Source organism: Molothrus aeneus, chromosome 1 (genome assembly GCF_037042795.1).
Source record: "Molothrus aeneus isolate 106 chromosome 1, BPBGC_Maene_1.0, whole genome shotgun sequence".
NCBI classification, from domain to species: Eukaryota; Metazoa; Chordata; class Aves; order Passeriformes; family Icteridae; genus Molothrus; species Molothrus aeneus.
Genome location: NC_089646.1, coordinates 125091157 through 125107414, shown reverse-complemented (window position 1 = coordinate 125107414; position 16258 = coordinate 125091157).

Sequence of the window (16258 nt, the reverse complement as noted above, 5' to 3'; positions counted from 1 at the left end):
CCCTGCACGTGACGACATGCCATGACTTTTGATGGCTTTGACTTTGGGAAAGATTTTTTCATTTTTTTTTCCAATTCTTTTGAGCATCCATGCCATGACTTTTATATCTTCCCCTCCAAGTTTTGTCTTCCTCCTTGCCTTTTTCCCCAGCTTTTGCAACATCTGGCAGCTTAGTTTTGGCATCTTTTGGTCCTTTGCACTGCTCTGATACAACCCCGGTCCATTTTCCTGTTGTCACTAAATTGCCCAAATTTCCCAATTTTCTTTTTTTTCTCCTCCAATTGCTATTCCTTTGAAGGTATCTCCATTCCAGCGTCTTTCTAAGTCCTTCTTATCTGTTTTGGCCTTCAGCGCGGACCAATTTTGGCAAGCTTTGCTGCAAGTGCCTGCACTTGATAGCATATGGGTAAGATATTTTTCTTTTTTGTTGTTAGTTTTTTTTAGTGATGAAGCCATGTCCTTGATATCTTCCCCTCCCAGTTTTGTCTTCCTCCTTGACTTTTTCCCCTGCTTTTGCAACATCTGGCAGCTTAGTTTTGGCATCTTTTGGTCCTTTGCAATGCCACTCACTTCTTCACAGACCATTTCTTGAAGACTCCTAAACTCCCCATTTTCTGGGTTTTTTCAGTTGCATTTCATTTGATCCTATCTCCTTTCCCGAGTGTTTGTAAGCCTTTCTTTTGGGGTTCGCAAGATTCCGTTTCCCTTCCCGAAAGGAAATTTCATTTCCTTTCGGGAAGGGAAACGGAATCTTGCGATTTCAATGGGCACCATGAGAGGAATCTTTGGTGCATGTCCCTGCACGTGACGACATGCCATGACTTTTGATGGCTTTGACTTTGGGAAAGATTTTTTCATTTTTTTTTCCAATTCTTTTGAGCATCCATGCCATGACTTTTATATCTTCCCCTCCAAGTTTTGTCTTCCTCCTTGCCTTTTTCCCCAGCTTTTGCAACATCTGGCAGCTTAGTTTTGGCATCTTTTGGTCCTTTGCCCTGCTCTGATACAACCCCGGTCCATTTTCCTGTTGTCACTAAATTGCCCAAATTTCCCAATTTTCTTTTTTTTCTCCTCCAATTGCTATTCCTTTGAAGGTATCTCCATTCCAGCGTCTTTCTAAGTCCTTCTTATCTGTTTTGGCCTTCAGCGCGGACCAATTTTGGCAAGCTTTGCTGCAAGTGCCTGCACTTGATAGCATATGGGTAAGATATTTTACTTTTTTGTTGTTAGTTGTTTTAATGATGAAGCCATGTCCCTGATATCTTCCCCTCCCAGTTTTGTCTTCCTCCTTGACTTTTTCCCCTGCTTTTGCAACATCTGGCAGCTTAGTTTTGGCATCTTTTGGTCCTTTGCAATGCAACTCACTTCTTCACAGACCATTTCTTGAAGACTCCTAAACTCCCCATTTTCTGGTTTTTTTCAGTTGCATTTCATTTGATCCTATCTCCTTTCCCGAGTGTTTGTAAGCCTTTCTTTTGGGGTTCGCAAGATTCCGTTTCCCTTCCCGAAAGGAAATTTCATTTCCTTTCGGGAAGGGAAACGGAATCTTGCGATTTCAATGGGCACCATGAGAGGAATCTTTGGTGCATGTCCCTGCACGTGACGACATGCCATGACTTCTGATGGCTTTGACTTTGGGAAAGATTTTTTCTTTTTTTTTTCCAATTTTTTTGAGCATCCATGCCATGACTTTTATATCTTCCCCTCCAAGTTTTGTCTTCCTCCTTGCCTTTTTCCCCAGCTTTTGCAACATCTGCCAGCTTAGTTTTGGCATCTTTTGGTCCTTTGCATTGCTCTGATACAACCCCGGTCCATTTTCCTGTTGTCACTAAATTGCCCAAATTTCCCAATTTTCTTTTTTTTCTCCTCCAATTGCTATTCCTTTGAAGGTATCTCCATTCCAGCATCTTTCTAAGTCCTTCTTATCTGTTTTGGCCTTCAGCGCGGACCAATTTTGGCAAGCTTTGCTGCAAGTGCCTGCACTTGATAGCATATGGGTAAGATATTTTTCTTTTTTGTTGTTAGTTGTTTTAGTGATGAAGCCATGTCCCTGATATCTTCCCCTCCCAGTTTTGTCTTCCTCCTTGACTTTTTCCCCTGCTTTTGCAACATCTGGCAGCTTAGTTTTGGCATCTTTTGGTCCTTTGCAATGCCACTCACTTCTTCACAGACCATTTCTTGAAGACTCCTAAACTCCCCATTTTCTGGTTTTTTTCAGTTGCATTTCATTTGATCCTATCTCCTTTCCCGAGTGTTTGTAAGCCTTTCTTTTGGGGTTCGCAAGATTCCGTTTCCCTTCCCGAAAGGAAATGAAGTTTCCTTTCGGGAAGGGAAACGGAATCTTGCGATTTCAATGGGCACCATGAGAGGAATCTTTGGTGCATGTCCCTGCACGTGACGACATGCCATGACTTTTGATGGCTTTGACTTTGGGAAAGATTTTTTCATTTTTTTTTCCAATTTTTTTGAGCATCCATGCCATGACTTTTATATCTTCCCCTCCAAGTTTTGTCTTCCTCCTTGCCTTTTTCCCCAGCTTTTGCAACATCTGGCAGCTTAGTTTTGGCATCTTTTGGTCCTTTGCACTGCTCTGATACAACCCCGGTCCATTTTCCTGTTGTCACTAAATTGCCCAAATTTCCCAATTTTCTTTTTTTTCTCCTCCAATTGCTATTCCTTTGAAGGTATCTCCATTCCAGCGTCTTTCTAAGTCCTTCTTATCTGTTTTGGCCTTCAGCGCGGACCAATTTTGGCAAGCTTTGCTGCAAGTGCTTGCACTTGATAGCATATGGGTAAGATATTTTTCTTTTTTGTTGTTAGTTTTTTTTAGTGATGAAGCCATGTCCCTCATATCTTCCCCTCCCAGTTTTGTCTTCCTCCTTGACTTTTTCCCCTGCTTTTGCAACATCTGGCAGCTTAGTTTTGGCATCTTTTGGTCCTTTGCAATGCCACTCACTTCTTCACAGACCATTTCTTGAAGACTCCTAAACTCCCCATTTTCTGGTTTTTTTCAGTTGCATTTCATTTGATCCTATCTCCTTTCCCGAGTGTTTGTAAGCCTTTCTTTTGGGGTTCGCAAGATTCCGTTTCCCTTCCCGAAAGGAAATGAAGTTTCCTTTCGGGAAGGGAAACGGAATCTTGCGATTTCAATGGGCACCATGAGAGGAATCTTTGGTGCATGTCCCTGCACGTGACGACATGCCATGACTTTTGATGGCTTTGACTTTGGGAAAGATTTTTTCTTTTTTTTTCCAATTTTTTTGAGCATCCATGCCATGACTTTTATATCTTCCCCTCCAAGTTTTGTCTTCCTCCTTGCTTTTTTCCCCAGCTTTTGCAACATCTGGCAGCTTAGTTTTGGCATCTTTTGGTCCTTTGCACTGCTCTGATACAACCCCGGTCCATTTTCCTGTTGTCACTAAATTGCCCAAATTTCCCAATTTTCTTTTTTTTCTCCTCCAATTGCTATTCCTTTGAAGGTATCTCCATTCCAGCGTCTTTCTAAGTCCTTCTTATCTGTTTTGGCCTTCAGCGCGGACCAATTTTGGCAAGCTTTGCTGCAAGTGCTTGCACTTGATAGCATATGGGTAAGATATTTTTCTTTTTTGTTGTTAGTTTTTTTTCGTGATGAAGCCATGTCCCTGATATCTTCCCCTCCCAGTTTTGTCTTCCTCCTTGACTTTTTCCCCTGCTTTTGCAACATCTGGCAGCTTAGTTTTGGCATCTTTTGGTCCTTTGCAATGCCACTCACTTCTTCACAGACCATTTCTTGAAGACTCCTAAACTCCCCATTTTCTGGTTTTTTTCAGTTGCATTTCATTTGATCCTATCTCCTTTCCCGAGTGTTTGTAAGCCTTTCTTTTGGGGTTCGCAAGATTCCGTTTCCCTTCCCGAAAGGAAATGAAGTTTCCTTTCGGGAAGGGAAACGGAATCTTGCGATTTCACTGGGCACCATGAGAGGAATCTTTGGTGCATGTCCCTGCACGTGACGACATGCCATGACTTTTGATGGCTTTGACTTTGGGAAAGATTTTTTCATTTTTTTTTCCAATTTTTTTGAGCATCCATGCCATGACTTTTATATCTTCCCCTCCAAGTTTTGTCTTCCTCCTTGCCTTTTTCCCCAGCTTTTGCAACATCTGGCAGCTTAGTTTTGGCATCTTTTGGTCCTTTGCACTGCTCTGATACAACCCCGGTCCATTTTCCTGTTGTCACTAAATTGCCCAAATTTCCCAATTTTCTTTTTTTTCTCCTCCAATTGCTATTCCTTTGAAGGTATCTCCATTCCAGCGTCTTTCTAAGTCCTTCTTATCTGTTTTGGCCTTCAGCGCGGACCAATTTTGGCAAGCTTTGCTGCAAGTGCTTGCACTTGATAGCATATGGGTAAGATATTTTTCTTTTTTGTTGTTAGTTTTTTTTAGTGATGAAGCCATGTCCCTCATATCTTCCCCTCCCAGTTTTGTCTTCCTCCTTGACTTTTTCCCCAGCTTTTGCAACATCTGGCAGCTTAGTTTTGGCATCTTTTGGTCCTTTGCAATGCCACTCACTTCTTCACAGACCATTTCTTGAAGACTCCTAAACTCCCCATTTTCTGGTTTTTTTCAGTTGCATTTCATTTGATCCTATCTCCTTTCCCGAGTGTTTGTAAGCCTTTCTTTTGGGGTTCGCAAGATTCCTTTTCCCTTCCCGAAAGGAAATGAAGTTTCCTTTCGGGAAGGGAAACGGAATCTTGCGATTTCAATGGGCACCATGAGAGGAATCTTTGGTGCATGTCCCTGCACGTGACGACATGCCATGACTTTTGATGGCTTTGACTTTGGGAAAGATTTTTTCTTTTTTTTTTCCAATTTTTTTGAGCATCCATGCCATGACTTTTATATCTTCCCCTCCAAGTTTTGTCTTCCTCCTTGCCTTTTTCCCCAGCTTTTGCAACATCTGGCAGCTTAGTTTTGGCATCTTTTGGTCCTTTGCACTGCTCTGATACAACCCCGGTCCATTTTCCTGTTGTCACTAAATTGCCCAAATTTCCCAATTTTCTTTTTTTTCTCCTCCAATTGCTATTCCTTTGAAGGTATCTCCATTCCAGCGTCTTTCTAAGTCCTTCTTATCTGTTTTGGCCTTCAGCGCGGACCAATTTTGGCAAGCTTTGCTGCAAGTGCTTGCACTTGATAGCATATGGGTAAGATATCTTACGTTTTTGTTGTTAGTTTTTTTTGTGATGAAGCCATGTCCCTGATATCTTCCCCTCCCAGTTTTGTCTTCCTCCTTGACTTTTTCCCCTGCTTTTGCAACATCTGGCAGCTTAGTTTTGGCATCTTTTGGTCCTTTGCAATGCCACTCACTTCTTCACAGACCATTTCTTGAAGACTCCTAAACTCCCCATTTTCTGGTTTTTTTCAGTTGCATTTCATTTGATCCTATCTCCTTTCCCGAGTGTTTGTAAGCCTTTCTTTTGGGGTTCGCAAGATTCCGTTTCCCTTCCCGAAAGGAAATGAAGTTTCCTTTCGGGAAGGGAAACGGAATCTTGCGATTTCAATGGGTACCATGAGAGGAATCTTTGGTGCATGTCCCTGCACGTGACGACATGCCATGACTTTTGATGGCTTTGACTTTGGGAAAGATTTTTTCTTTTTTTTTTCCAATTTTTTTGAGCATCCATGCCATGACTTTTATATCTTCCCCTCCAAGTTTTGTCTTCCTCCTTGCCTTTTTCCCCAGCTTTTGCAACATCTGGCAGCTTAGTTTTGGCATCTTTTGGTCCTTTGCACTGCTCTGATACAACCCCGGTCCATTTTCCTGTTGTCACTAAATTGCCCAAATTTCCCAATTTTCTTCTTTTTCTCCTCCAATTGCTATTCCTTTGAAGGTATCTCCATTCCAGCGTCTTTCTAAGTCCTTCTTATCTGTTTTGGCCTTCAGCGCGGACCAATTTTGGCAAGCTTTGCTGCAAGTGCTTGCACTTGATAGCATATGGGTAAGATATTTTTCCTTTTTGTTGTTAGTTTTTTTTAGTGATGAAGCCATGTCCCTCATATCTTCCCCTCCCAGTTTTGTCTTCCTCCTTGACTTTTTCCCCTGCTTTTGCAACATCTGGCAGCTTAGTTTTGGCATCTTTTGGTCCTTTGCAATGCCACTCACTTCTTCACAGACCATTTCTTGAAGACTCCTAAACTCCCCATTTTCTGGTTTTTTTCAGTTGCATTTCATTTGATCCTATCTCCTTTCCCGAGTGTTTGTAAGCCTTTCTTTTGGGGTTCGCAAGATTCCGTTTCCCTTCCCGAAAGGAAATTTCATTTCGTTTCGGGAAGGGAAACGGAATCTTGCGATTTCAATGGGCACCATGAGAGGAATCTTTGGTGCATGTCCCTGCACGTGACGACATGCCATGACTTTTGATGGCTTTGACTTTGGGAAAGATTTTTTCTTTTTTTTTTCCAATTTTTTTGAGCATCCATGCCATGACTTTTATATCTTCCCCTCCAAGTTTTGTCTTCCTCCTTGCCTTTTTCCCCAGCTTTTGCAACATCTGGCAGCTTAGTTTTGGCATCTTTTGGTCCTTTGCACTGCTCTGATAGAACCCCGGTCCATTTTCCTGTTGTCACTAAATTGCCCAAATTTCCCAATTTTCTTTTTTTTCTCCTCCAATTGCTATTCCTTTGAAGGTATCTCCATTCCAGCGTCTTTCTAAGTCCTTCTTATCTGTTTTGGCCTTCAGCGCGGACCAATTTTGGCAAGCTTTGCTGCAAGTGCTTGCACTTATAGCATATGGGTAAGATATCTTACGTTTTTGTTGTTAGTTTTTTTTGTGATGAAGCCATGTCCCTGATATCTTCCCCTCCCAGTTTTGTCTTCCTCCTTGACTTTTTCCCCTGCTTTTGCAACATCTGGCAGCTTAGTTTTGGCATCTTTTGGTCCTTTGCAATGCCACTCACTTCTTCACAGACCATTTCTTGAAGACTCCTAAACTCCCCATTTTCTGGTTTTTTTCAGTTGCATTTCATTTGATCCTATCTCCTTTCCCGAGTGTTTGTAAGCCTTTCTTTTGGGGTTCGCAAGATTCCGTTTCCCTTCCCGAAAGGAAATGAAGTTTCCTTTCGGGAAGGGAAACGGAATCTTGCGATTTCAATGGGTACCATGAGAGGAATCTTTGGTGCATGTCCCTGCACGTGACGACATGCCATGACTTTTGATGGCTTTGACTTTGGGAAAGATTTTTTCTTTTTTTTTTCCAATTTTTTTGAGCATCCATGCCATGACTTTTATATCTTCCCCTCCAAGTTTTGTCTTCCTCCTTGCCTTTTTCCCCAGCTTTTGCAACATCTGGCAGCTTAGTTTTGGCATCTTTTGGTCCTTTGCACTGCTCTGATACAACCCCGGTCCATTTTCCTGTTGTCACTAAATTGCCCAAATTTCCCAATTTTCTTCTTTTTCTCCTCCAATTGCTATTCCTTTGAAGGTATCTCCATTCCAGCGTCTTTCTAAGTCCTTCTTATCTGTTTTGGCCTTCAGCGCGGACCAATTTTGGCAAGCTTTGCTGCAAGTGCTTGCACTTGATAGCATATGGGTAAGATATTTTTCCTTTTTGTTGTTAGTTTTTTTTAGTGATGAAGCCATGTCCCTCATATCTTCCCCTCCCAGTTTTGTCTTCCTCCTTGACTTTTTCCCCTGCTTTTGCAACATCTGGCAGCTTAGTTTTGGCATCTTTTGGTCCTTTGCAATGCCACTCACTTCTTCACAGACCATTTCTTGAAGACTCTAAAACTCCCCATTTTCTGGTTTTTTTCAGTTGCATTTCATTTGATCCTATCTCCTTTCCCGAGTGTTTGTAAGCCTTTCTTTTGGGGTTCGCAAGATTCCGTTTCCCTTCCCGAAAGGAAATTTCATTTCCTTTCGGGAAGGGAAACGGAATCTTGCGATTTCAATGGGCACCATGAGAGGAATCTTTGGTGCATGTCCCTGCACGTGACGACATGCCATGACTTTTGATGGCTTTGACTTTGGGAAAGATTTTTTCATTTTTTTTTCCAATTCTTTTGAGCATCCATGCCATGACTTTTATATCTTCCCCTCCAAGTTTTGTCTTCCTCCTTGCCTTTTTCCCCAGCTTTTGCAACATCTGGCAGCTTAGTTTTGGCATCTTTTGGTCCTTTGCATTGCTCTGATACAACCCCGGTCCATTTTCCTGTTGTCACTAAATTGCCCAAATTTCCCAATTTTCTTTTTTTTCTCCTCCAATTGCTATTCCTTTGAAGGTATCTCCATTCCAGCATCTTTCTAAGTCCTTCTTATCTGTTTTGGCCTTCAGCGCGGACCAATTTTGGCAAGCTTTGCTGCAAGTGCCTGCACTTGATAGCATATGGGTAAGATATTTTTCTTTTTTGTTGTTAGTTGTTTTAATGATGAAGCCATGTCCCTGATATCTTCCCCTCCCAGTTTTGTCTTCCTCCTTGACTTTTTCCCCTGCTTTTGCAACATCTGGCAGCTTAGTTTTGGCATCTTTTGGTCCTTTGCAATGCAACTCACTTCTTCACAGACCATTTCTTGAAGACTCCTAAACTCCCCATTTTCTGGTTTTTTTCAGTTGCATTTCATTTGATCCTATCTCCTTTCCCGAGTGTTTGTAAGCCTTTCTTTTGGGGTTCGCAAGATTCCGTTTCCCTTCCCGAAAGGAAATTTCATTTCCTTTCGGGAAGGGAAACGGAATCTTGCGATTTCAATGGGCACCATGAGAGGAATCTTTGGTGCATGTCCCTGCACGTGACGACATGCCATGACTTTTGATGGCTTTGACTTTGGGAAAGATTTTTTCTTTTTTTTTTCCAATTTTTTTGAGCATCCATGCCATGACTTTTATATCTTCCCCTCCAAGTTTTGTCTTCCTCCTTGCCTTTTTCCCCAGCTTTTGCAACATCTGGCAGCTTAGTTTTGGCATCTTTTGGTCCTTTGCACTGCTCTGATAGAACCCCGGTCCATTTTCCTGTTGTCACTAAATTGCCCAAATTTCCCAATTTTCTTTTTTTTCTCCTCCAATTGCTATTCCTTTGAAGGTATCTCCATTCCAGCGTCTTTCTAAGTCCTTCTTATCTGTTTTGGCCTTCAGCGCGGACCAATTTTGGCAAGCTTTGCTGCAAGTGCTTGCACTTGATAGCATATGGGTAAGATATTTTTCTTTTTTGTTGTTAGTTTTTTTTAGTGATGAAGCCATGTCCCTGATATCTTCCCCTCCCAGTTTTGTCTTCTTCCTTGACTTTTTCCCCTGCTTTTGCAACATCTGGCAGCTTAGTTTTGGCATCTTTTGGTCCTTTGCAATGCCACTCACTTCTTCACAGACCATTTCTTGAAGACTCTAAAACTCCCCATTTTCTGTTTTTTTTCAGTTGCATTTCATTTGATCCTATCTCCTTTCCCGAGTGTTTGTAAGCCTTTCTTTTGGGGTTCGCAAGATTCCGTTTCCCTTCCCGAAAGGAAATTTCATTTCCTTTCGGGAAGGGAAACGGAATCTTGCGATTTCAATGGGCACCATGAGAGGAATCTTTGGTGCATGTCCCTGCACGTGACGACATGCCATGACTTTTGATGGCTTTGACTTTGGGAAAGATTTTTTCATTTTTTTTTCCAATTTTTTTGAGCATCCATGCCATGACTTTTATATCTTCCCCTCCAAGTTTTGTCTTCCTCCTTGCCTTTTTCCCCAGCTTTTGCAACATCTGGCAGCTTAGTTTTGGCATCTTTTGGTCCTTTGCACTGCTCTGATACAACCCCGGTCCATTTTCCTGTTGTCACTAAATTGCCCAAATTTCCCAATTTTCTTTTTTTTCTCCTCCAATTGCTATTCCTTTGAAGGTATCTCCATTCCAGCGTCTTTCTAAGTCCTTCTTATCTGTTTTGGCCTTCAGCGCGGACCAATTTTGGCAAGCTTTGCTGCAAGTGCCTGCACTTGATAGCATATGGGTAAGATATTTTTCTTTTTTGTTGTTAGTTGTTTTAATGATGAAGCCATGTCCCTGATATCTTCCCCTCCCAGTTTTGTCTTCCTCCTTGACTTTTTCCCCTGCTTTTGCAACATCTGGCAGCTTAGTTTTGGCATCTTTTGGTCCTTTGCAATGCCACTCACTTCTTCACAGACCATTTCTTGAAGACTCCTAAACTCCCCATTTTCTGTTTTTTTTCAGTTGCATTTCATTTGATCCTATCTCCTTTCCCGAGTGTTTGTAAGCCTTTCTTTTGGGGTTCGCAAGATTCCGTTTCCCTTCCCGAAAGGAAATGAAGTTTCCTTTCGGGAAGGGAAACGGAATCTTGCGATTTCAATGGGCACCATGAGAGGAATCTTTGGTGCATGTCCCTGCACGTGACGACATGCCATGACTTTTGATGGCTTTGACTTTGGGAAAGATTTTTTTTTTTTTTTTTCCAATTTTTTTGAGCATCCATGCCATGACTTTTATATCTTCCCCTCCAAGTTTTGTCTTCCTCCTTGCCTTTTTCCCCAGCTTTTGCAACATCTGGCAGCTTAGTTTTGGCATCTTTTGGTCCTTTGCACTGCTCTGATAGAACCCCGGTCCATTTTCCTGTTGTCACTAAATTGCCCAAATTTCCCAATTTTCTTTTTTTTCTCCTCCAATTGCTATTCCTTTGAAGGTATCTCCATTCCAGCGTCTTTCTAAGTCCTTCTTATCTGTTTTGGCCTTCAGCGCGGACCAATTTTGGCAAGCTTTGCTGCAAGTGCTTGCACTTGATAGCATATGGGTAAGATATTTTTCTTTTTTGTTGTTAGTTTTTTTTAGTGATGAAGCCATGTCCCTGATATCTTCCCCTCCCAGTTTTGTCTTCCTCCTTGACTTTTTCCCCTGCTTTTGCAACATCTGGCAGCTTAGTTTTGGCATCTTTTGGTCCTTTGCAATGCCACTCACTTCTTCACAGACCATTTCTTGAAGACTCTAAAACTCCCCATTTTCTGTTTTTTTTCAGTTGCATTTCATTTGATCCTATCTCCTTTCCCGAGTGTTTGTAAGCCTTTCTTTTGGGGTTCGCAAGATTCCGTTTCCCTTGCCGAAAGGAAATTTCATTTCCTTTCGGGAAGGGAAACGGAATCTTGCGATTTCAATGGGCACCATGAGAGGAATCTTTGGTGCATGTCCCTGCACGTGACGACATGCCATGACTTTTGATGGCTTTGACTTTGGGAAAGATTTTTTCTTTTTTTTTTCCAATTTTTTTGAGCATCCATGCCATGACTTTTATATCTTCCCCTCCAAGTTTTGTCTTCCTCCTTGCCTTTTTCCCCAGCTTTTGCAACATCTGGCAGCTTAGTTTTGGCATCTTTTGGTCCTTTGCACTGCTCTGATACAACCCCGGTCCATTTTCCTGTTGTCACTAAATTGCCCAAATTTCCCAATTTTCTTTTTTTTCTCCTCCAATTGCTATTCCTTTGAAGGTATCTCCATTCCAGCATCTTTCTAAGTCCTTCTTATCTGTTTTGGCCTTCAGCGCGGACCAATTTTGGCAAGCTTTGCTGCAAGTGCTTGCACTTGATAGCATATGGGTAAGATATTTTTCTTTTTTGTTGTTAGTTTTTTTTAGTGATGAAGCCATGTCCCTCATATCTTCCCCTCCCAGTTTTGTCTTCCTCCTTGACTTTTTCCCCTGCTTTTGCAACATCTGGCAGCTTAGTTTTGGCATCTTTTGGTCCTTTGCAATGCCACTCACTTCTTCACAGACCATTTCTTGAAGACTCTAAAACTCCCCATTTTCTGGTTTTTTTCAGTTGCATTTCATTTGATCCTATCTCCTTTCCCGAGTGTTTGTAAGCCTTTCTTTTGGGGTTCGCAAGATTCCGTTTCCCTTCCCGAAAGGAAATGAAGTTTCCTTTCGGGAAGGGAAACGGAATCTTGCGATTTCAATGGGCACCATGAGAGGAATCTTTGGTGCATGTCCCTGCACGTGACGACATGCCATGACTTTTGATGGCTTTGACTTTGGGAAAGATTTTTTCATTTTTTTTTCCAATTTTTTTGAGCATCCATGCCATGACTTTTATATCTTCCCCTCCAAGTTTTGTCTTCCTCCTTGCCTTTTTCCCCAGCTTTTGCAACATCTGGCAGCTTAGTTTTGGCATCTTTTGGTCCTTTGCACTGCTCTGATACAACCCCGGTCCATTTTCCTGTTGTCACTAAATTGCCCAAATTTCCCAATTTTCTTTTTTTTCTCCTCCAATTGCTATTCCTTTGAAGGTATCTCCATTCCAGCGTCTTTCTAAGTCCTTCTTATCTGTTTTGGCCTTCAGCGCGGACCAATTTTGGCAAGCTTTGCTGCAAGTGCCTGCACTTGATAGCATATGGGTAAGATATTTTTCTTTTTTGTTGTTAGTTGTTTTAATGATGAAGCCATGTCCCTGATATCTTCCCCTCCCAGTTTTGTCTTCCTCCTTGACTTTTTCCCCTGCTTTTGCAACATCTGGCAGCTTAGTTTTGGCATCTTTTGGTCCTTTGCAATGCAACTCACTTCTTCACAGACCATTTCTTGAAGACTCCTAAACTCCCCATTTTCTGGTTTTTTTCAGTTGCATTTCATTTGATCCTATCTCCTTTCCCGAGTGTTTGTAAGCCTTTCTTTTGGGGTTCGCAAGATTCCGTTTCCCTTCCCGAAAGGAAATGAAATTTCCTTTCGGGAAGGGAAACGGAATCTTGCGATTTCAATGGGCACCATGAGAGGAATCTTTGGTGCATGTCCCTGCACGTGACGACATGCCATGACTTTTGATGGCTTTGACTTTGGGAAAGATTTTTTCTTTTTTTTTTCCAATTTTTTTGAGCATCCATGCCATGACTTTTATATCTTCCCCTCCAAGTTTTGTCTTCCTCCTTGCCTTTTTCCCCAGCTTTTGCAACATCTGGCAGCTTAGTTTTGGCATCTTTTGGTCCTTTGCACTGCTCTGATACAACCCCGGTCCATTTTCCTGTTGTCACTAAATTGCCCAAATTTCCCAATTTTCTTTTTTTTCTCCTCCAATTGCTTTTCCTTTGAAGGTATCTCCATTCCAGCGTCTTTCTAAGTCCTTCTTATCTGTTTTGGCCTTCAGCGCGGACCAATTTTGGCAAGCTTTGCTGCAAGTGCCTGCACTTGATAGCATATGGGTAAGATATTTTTCTTTTTTGTTGTTAGTTTTTTTTAGTGATGAAGCCATGTCCCTGATATCTTCCCCTCCCAGTTTTGTCTTCCTCCTTGACTTTTTCCCCTGCTTTTGCAACATCTGGCAGCTTAGTTTTGGCATCTTTTGGTCCTTTGCAATGCCACTCACTTCTTCACAGACCATTTCTTGAAGACTCTAAAACTCCCCATTTTCTGGTTTTTTTCAGTTGCATTTCATTTGATCCTATCTCCTTTCCCGAGTGTTTGTAAGCCTTTCTTTTGGGGTTCGCAAGATTCCGTTTCCCTTCCCGAAAGGAAATTTCATTTCCTTTCGGGAAGGGAAACGGAATCTTGCGATTTCAATGGGCACCATGAGAGGAATCTTTGGTGCATGTCCCTGCACGTGACGACATGCCATGACTTTTGATGGCTTTGACTTTGGGAAAGATTTTTTCTTTTTTTTTTCCAATTTTTTTGAGCATCCATGCCATGACTTTTATATCTTCCCCTCCAAGTTTTGTCTTCCTCCTTGCCTTTTTCCCCAGCTTTTGCAACATCTGGCAGCTTAGTTTTGGCATCTTTTGGTCCTTTGCACTGCTCTGATAGAACCCCGGTCCATTTTCCTGTTGTCACTAAATTGCCCAAATTTCCCAATTTTCTTTTTTTTCTCCTCCAATTGCTATTCCTTTGAAGGTATCTCCATTCCAGCGTCTTTCTAAGTCCTTCTTATCTGTTTTGCCCTTCAGCGCGGACCAATTTTGGCAAGCTTTGCTGCAAGTGCTTGCACTTGATAGCATATGGGTAAGATATTTTTCTTTTTTGTTGTTAGTTTTTTTTAGTGATGAAGCCATGTCCCTGATATCTTCCCCTCCCAGTTTTGTCTTCCTCCTTGACTTTTTCCCCTGCTTTTGCAACATCTGGCAGCTTAGTTTTGGCATCTTTTGGTCCTTTGCAATGCCACTCACTTCTTCACAGACCATTTCTTGAAGACTCTAAAACTCCCCATTTTCTGTTTTTTTTCAGTTGCATTTCATTTGATCCTATCTCCTTTCCTGAGTGTTTGTAAGCCTTTCTTTTGGGGTTCGCAAGATTCCGTTTCCCTTCCCGAAAGGAAATTTCATTTCCTTTCGGGAAGGGAAACGGAATCTTGCGATTTCAATGGGCACCATGAGAGGAATCTTTGGTGCATGTCCCTGCACGTGACGACATGCCATGACTTTTGATGGCTTTGACTTTGGGAAAGATTATTTCATTTTTTTTTCCAATTTTTTTGAGCATCCATGCCATGACTTTTATATCTTCCCCTCCAAGTTTTGTCTTCCTCCTTGCCTTTTTCCCCAGCTTTTGCAACATCTGGCAGCTTAGTTTTGGCATCTTTTGGTCCTTTGCACTGCTCTGATAGAACCCCGGTCCATTTTCCTGTTGTCACTAAATTGCCCAAATTTCCCAATTTTCTTTTTTTTCTCCTCCAATTGCTATTCCTTTGAAGGTATCTCCATTCCAGCGTCTTTCTAAGTCCTTCTTATCTGTTTTGGCCTTCAGCGCGGACCAATTTTGGCAAGCTTTGCTGCAAGTGCCTGCACTTGATAGCATATGGGTAAGATATTTTTCTTTTTTGTTGTTAGTTGTTTTAATGATGAAGCCATGTCCCTGATATCTTCCCCTCCCAGTTTTGTCTTCCTCCTTGACTTTTTCCCCTGCTTTTGCAACATCTGGCAGCTTAGTTTTGGCATCTTTTGGTCCTTTGCAATGCCACTCACTTCTTCACAGACCATTTCTTGAAGACTCCTAAACTCCCCATTTTCTGGTTTTTTTCAGTTGCATTTCATTTGATCCTATCTCCTTTCCCGAGTGTTTGTAAGCCTTTCTTTTGGGGTTCGCAAGATTCCGTTTCCCTTCCCGAAAGGAAATGAAGTTTCCTTTCGGGAAGGGAAACGGAATCTTGCGATTTCAATGGGCACCATGAGAGGAATCTTTGGTGCATGTCCCTGCACGTGACGACATGCCATGACTTTTGATGGCTTTGACTTTGGGAAAGATTTTTTTATTTTTTTTTCCAATTTTTTTGAGCATCCATGCCATGACTTTTATATCTTCCCCTCCAAGTTTTGTCTTCCTCCTTGCCTTTTTCCCCAGCTTTTGCAACATCTGGCAGCTTAGTTTTGGCATCTTTTGGTCCTTTGCACTGCTCTGATAGAACCCCGGTCCATTTTCCTGTTGTCACTAAATTGCCCAAATTTCCCAATTTTCTTTTTTTTCTCCTCCAATTGCTATTCCTTTGAAGGTATCTCCATTCCAGCGTCTTTCTAAGTCCTTCTTATCTGTTTTGGCCTTCAGCGCGGACCAATTTTGGCAAGCTTTGCTGCAAGTGCTTGCACTTGATAGCATATGGGTAAGATATTTTTCTTTTTTGTTGTTAGTTTTTTTTAGTGATGAAGCCATGTCCCTGATATCTTCCCCTCCCAGTTTTGTCTTCCTCCTTGACTTTTTCCCCTGCTTTTGCAACATCTGGCAGCTTAGTTTTGGCATCTTTTGGTCCTTTGCAATGCCACTCACTTCTTCACAGACCATTTCTTGAAGACTCTAAAACTCCCCATTTTCTGTTTTTTTTCAGTTGCATTTCATTTGATCCTATCTCCTTTCCCGAGTGTTTGTAAGCCTTTCTTTTGGGGTTCGCAAGATTCCGTTTCCCTTCCCGAAAGGAAATTTCATTTCCTTTCGGGAAGGGAAACGGAATCTTGCGATTTCAATGGGCACCATGAGAGGAATCTTTGGTGCATGTCCCTGCACGTGACGACATGCCATGACTTTTGATGGCTTTGACTTTGGGAAAGATTTTTTCTTTTTTTTTTCCAATTTTTTTGAGCATCCATGCCATGACTTTTATATCTTCCCCTCCAAGTTTTGTCTTCCTCCTTGCCTTTTTCCCCAGCTTTTGCAACATCTGGCAGCTTAGTTTTGGCATCTTTTGGTCCTTTGCACTGCTCTGATACAACCCCGGTCCATTTTCCTGTTGTCACTAAATTGCCCAAATTTCCCAATTTTCTTTTTTTTCTCCTCCAATTGCTATTCCTTTGAAGGTATCTCCATTCCAGCATCTTTCTAAGTCCTTCTTATCTGTTTTGGCCTT